Genomic DNA, 5,492 nt, shown 5'->3' on the forward strand with positions numbered 1-5,492 from the left:
GTCATTTATTCATTATGCCCCAAATAAAATTTTTATGGGAATAAATGGGACTGAGCAGAAAGGCAGAGGTGGAAGGTAAAGCATAACTGACAACTGTGACCTTTAGGCTATGATTAAAGAGTCATAAAGGAATTGCCAGATGAACAGTCAAGCCAGTGGGGACAGCAGGTAATGGAGGGAACATGCTGGCATAAGAAAAGCCCACAGAAAAGAATCATGAACATGTCTGGAGTGTCAGGGGGACAGTATAATCACCAATAAAACAATAGTTGGACAATGTGGAAAGGATGATAGAAGATAGAGTCAGAAAAGCAATTTGTGGACAGATCTTGAAAGGCTTTTGGTCAAGCTAAAGATTTTGGACTTTATCCTCTAAGTTATGGACAGGTTTTTAAGCAGAGATATGACATGATCAACTTTGTTCTTTATAAAGATAATGTCAACGGTTCTGTAGAGTCAATTCATTTGGTTAAGAACAAGTATCAATCAAACTGGCTGCTTGGCATCATGTAGACAACATAGCCGGTTGATTGACTGAGTACTTCACATTTTCAGCCAGTTGTTTTGACATGTGTATATATAACTTCAAAATAAAAATATATTTTTAGCATGCCTGATTTAGTCCATAATTTTTTATGGCAGCTATATTTAAGAGTTAATTCTATCATAAAATTACAAGTACAAGTTTTACATATATGTGTGTGTATGTATATAATGAAATTTCATAGTAAATTCATACAAATATGGAATTCATATGAAATCCACACATATATAAAATATATATAATTTTGATAAAGATAAGCATTATGAAGAACATAAACCAAAAAATATTAAAAAACAGACAAATAATGGCTCAGGTAAAACTTCTGTAAAATATAGTCACATGCTGTATTAAGTAGTGGAAGTGAAATGAGAAAAGAATTTTAGGCCATATTTTATGTCATCATTCAACTGATAGAATCTTGAACTTCCTACCTAGTAGTAAATATGTAATTCATTTATATTTATGCATAAACTGATATACATTTTAAACTGATCTATGTTTTCTTGCATTATTTATAATAAGTCAATTTGACGAGGAAATTATATTGAACAATCATACTGAACAATATTATGAGAGGTAAGCCAAAGTAAAACTAGATATGAGCTTGATGCTAATTTCTGTGTCTATTCTAAGTGGAAGTTAGAATAAATTACAGAAATAGTTTTATAGTTTTAACAACAGAAAACATTTTCAACACCTCATTTGAAGAAAACAAAAGAATTTTGGGTTTATTATCCTCATGATGTCCCATATTATCAGAATAATGAACTGCAAATGAATAGATGGCCAGTTGGCAGAAATGAAAGAGGTTCCGTAGAAAAAGTAAAAGATTGGCTTTGATATCTGCACAGCTCCCTCCTGACACTTTCTTTTTCTTATTCGCTCCCGTATTAACATGCAAAATGTTTTACTTGCCATTTCTCCAGTAAGATATCAACAAGAAACAATAAACAAAACATTGACAAAGAAATTATTTTAGAGCATAATTTTTCTATTATTTCAAATGGCTTTGGCTTATAAAAATCTGGTGTGAAGCTCTACCAGATCATGTGGATAAAGCCACTAAACAAACAAAATATAGGGCTGTAATGGAAGTAAGCCATATGGATGCCAGAGAAGCAAACAATAAATGCCCACTACAAATGAGTCTTAATAATCCCAAATATCTTTGAAACATGGATAACTACAGAGACCTCAAGTATTTGATGTGTACTCAACTTGTCTTATTAGTCTCCAGTACTGTTCAATAGATCCTCTAACAGATTTTAAAACCTGAGGTGTCAGGATAGTCCCATTTATGCTTGTTATCTTGGCATAATAATGAATAGCATTCTGGTTCTCTCTCAAAAGTATTCAATTTGGATGAGCAGTTATATGATCATTTATCTATAATGTGTGATACTTTCTCTAACAGTTTTGTTTTGTTTTTTTCCCATGCACTGGCTTTTACTTCTTCCCTAGGGCACTATATAGCACCCTGTTTTCGAAAGTTAGTATTGAGAGCCCTGACTTTCAAGTTTCAGTTATATATGTGATTCAAGTATAGTTTTCTTCTTATTTTGATGGGAGTATATTGGCTGGTAAAGAGGGCATATATAAATTTCAAGCATATCCTTAGCACCAACATGCATGAAATACCAGAATCCATCTGTGGATTTTACAGTACTAATTGACAGGTGCTATAACTCATAAAATGTCTAGAGTCTACAACAGATAATAAGAGCACCAGATGGGACTTGCCCAACAAGAAACTTCGTAAAGCTTTTCCTTTCTCTTTAGAAAATTACCAAAAATATTCATCATAAAATGTTACTTGTTATAGGGATGAAAAGTACATGAATTGGAAAGGAATTGAAAAACAAAACAAAAACAGCCCATTTAAACTCAGAATTTATAATGTATGAAGTTTGCCTTACAATGTCTTATCTAAACTCATGATATAGTCAAGCATGCTTTAATTATTTATGATATATGTGCATATGAAATATAAATTCATCATACAAACATGTTATATGTAACTATAAAAATAAATGCTTACAACAAAAATAACTTTTACCATAGCACTTCATTCATCAATCCACAACCCAGAATTAACTATTTTAAACATTTTATATGTCTCCATATCATATACTACAGTGATAAATGTTAATTATCAACTCTGTCTAATCAGAAGAGGACGATACAGCTCTCTTATACCGTATCTGCTTTTGTTCTTCAATCTGTTCAAAACAGTCATATCACTAATTAAAGTGATACACATTGTTTTCATGACTCTGATTACTTTCATTATATTTTCAAACTGTACACTGTAATTATTCAAGACTCCACATAGCATCTAGAATTTATATTTTAATATCTATTTACAATGTATTCTTTAGTAAAAATTCCTCACATAACTTTTATATCAGTTGTAACCTACACTCTCTGAGACCCTCATTTTTTTTAATGTTATAAAATCGACTTTATTTTTAGAGGAGTATTAGGTTCACAGCAAAATTGAGTGGGAAGTACAGAAAGTTACCATATACACTCTTCCCTACATATGCACAGCCTCTTCAACTGGTAACATCCCTAGGTGATACACGTATTACAATCTATGAACCTACCACCCGGAGACATGTTTATCACCCAAAGTGCACTGATTATATTATGGTGCACTCTTGGAGGTATATATTTTGTGGGTTTTGACAAATGTATAATGACATGGGTCCACCATTACAGTATCACACAGAATAGTTTAACTGCCCTAAAATCTTCTGTGCTCTGCCTATTCATCCCATCTTCTCCATCAGCCATTTTAAACCACTGATCTTTTTACCGTCTCCATAGTTCTGCCTTTTCCAGAACATAACAATCTCGTACAGTATTTAGTTTTTTCAGATTGGCTAGTTCACTTTGTAACATGCATTTAAGTTTCCTCTATGTCTTCTCATGGCTTTACAGCTCATTTTGTTTTAGCACTAAATATCATTCCATTATCTGGATATACTACAGTTGGTTCATTTCTCACTATGGAAGGACTTCTTGGCTGCTTCCAAGTTTTGGTTTATAATGAATAGGCTGCTATAAATATTCAGGTGTCTGAAATTACTGTAGCAACTCCATCTTTCTTTAAATTGGTATTAGCATGGTATAGTTTTCTCCACTCAATTACTTTTAATCTATCTTTGGCTTTATATTAAAGTAAGTTTCTTGTATACAGCATATACTTGTCTCTTGTGTTTGTGTTTAGTTTTCTCTGACAGTCACTGTATTTTAATTGTTGTATTTAGACCATTAACATTTGCAGTGATTATTATTATTATTATTATTTTAGAAACATCATTTTTATTAACAAGTTAGGGCCACAGTTGATAGCTTCTGAAACAGAAATAAGACAGTCCCAAGACTATGGAGTATAAAAGTGTAGCAGACTGGTTAATTAATACTCTTTACCCTAATCCTCTTCCTCAGCATTATCCATTCCAACCTCCTCATAATCTTTATCAAGGGCAGTCATGTCCTCATCGGCTTCAGAAAATTCTCCTTCCGCCATGCTCTCACCCACATACCAGGGAACAAAGGCACACTTGGTATACTTCAAGTCAAACTTGTGGTTCAGGTGAGCCCTGGGCTCAGCAATAGTTGTGGTGTTGCTCAGCATGTACACAGCTTACTCTACTTTGGTCAGGTCTCCACCAGGTACCACAGTGGGAGATTGGTTATTAACGCCAACTTTGAAGCCAGTGGGGCACTAGTCCACAAACTGGATGGTATGCTTGGTCTTGATGGTGGCAATGGCAGCATTGACGTCTTTGGGAACCACACCAAAATGGTACAACAGGCAATAAGCCATATCTTTATCATGATGAGGGTCCCATTTCACCACATGGATAGCTAGTTCAAAAGTATGCATTGGTGATCTCTGCTACAGTAAACTGTTTATGGTAGGCTTTCTAAGCAGAGATGACACAGGTATATGTGGCCAGAGGAATGTGGATGTGGACACAGAGCACCAGATTGGTCTGGAATTTTGTCGGCTCAATATTTAGGGCTCTATCAAATCTGAAAGAAGTAACAGTGGATGACATGATCTGGCTAATAAGGCAGTTAAGTTTAGCGTAGGTTGGAGTTCAATATAGAAGTTTCTACAATAGATGTCATAGATAGCCTCCGTGTCTAACATAATCAGAGTGCTCCAGGGTGGTATGCGTAGTGAGGATAGAGTGGTAGCTATGGAAACCCAAGTTGCTCAGTAAATGGAGAACTTCAGCTTGGACTTCTTGCCATAATTGAGAAGAGAGATGTTCTATCAGTAGGGAGGTGAACACAGAACCAGTTACTCTCCAAAACTGTGGAAAACCAAGAAGCCCTCAAGACTGGGCTTCTGCTTAGTCAGCTTACAAATTCAATCTGAGAAAAGGTCAATGATCTCCTTGACAATGGTATAATATCCTTGGGCATAGTTACTGGTAGTATCTTCCTTGTCTGTGATGATCTGCTCAGGGTAGAAGAGCTGGCAGTAGGTGCCAGTGTGAACTTCATCAGTGACTGTGGGCTCCAGGTCTACAAAAATAGCTCTGGGAATATGCTTGCCAGCATCCACCCCACTGAAGGTGTTGAAAGAATCATCTGCTCCCCCAGTGGTCTTGTCACTTGACATCTGGCCATCAGGCTGGATGTCATGTTCCAGGCAATAGATAGAGCTCTCAGCAGGCATTGTTGATCTGGCCAACATGGATAGAGGTACACTCATGCATGGCTGAGACTGTAGGGCTCCTTGGGACTGAAGGAGGTGAGAGGATGGCAACAAGTATCTCCCACCAAGTCTGAGAGAAAAGTAGTCAAATTATTGATATAATTGGATAACATCTCACATGTTTGTAACCTTCTTTTCTTTGTCCTCGTCTTTGTTTCTTTTGTCCCTTCCCCACTTCTTTTTCTGTCATCTCTGGTTTTAGTTCAGTAT

The 5,492-nt window shown here is 35.6% G+C and overlaps 1 pseudogene; it reads right to left on the reverse strand.

The window, feature by feature from the left end:
* Positions 1–3,965: 3,965 nt before the first annotated feature.
* Positions 3,966–5,283, reverse strand: LOC144216720 (tubulin alpha-1C chain pseudogene; annotated as a pseudogene).
* Positions 5,284–5,492: the final 209 nt, after the last annotated feature.

Source organism: Crocuta crocuta, unplaced genomic scaffold, assembly GCF_008692635.1.
Source record: "Crocuta crocuta isolate KB4526 unplaced genomic scaffold, BGI_CrCroc_1.0 scaffold48, whole genome shotgun sequence".
NCBI classification, from domain to species: domain Eukaryota; kingdom Metazoa; phylum Chordata; class Mammalia; order Carnivora; family Hyaenidae; genus Crocuta; species Crocuta crocuta.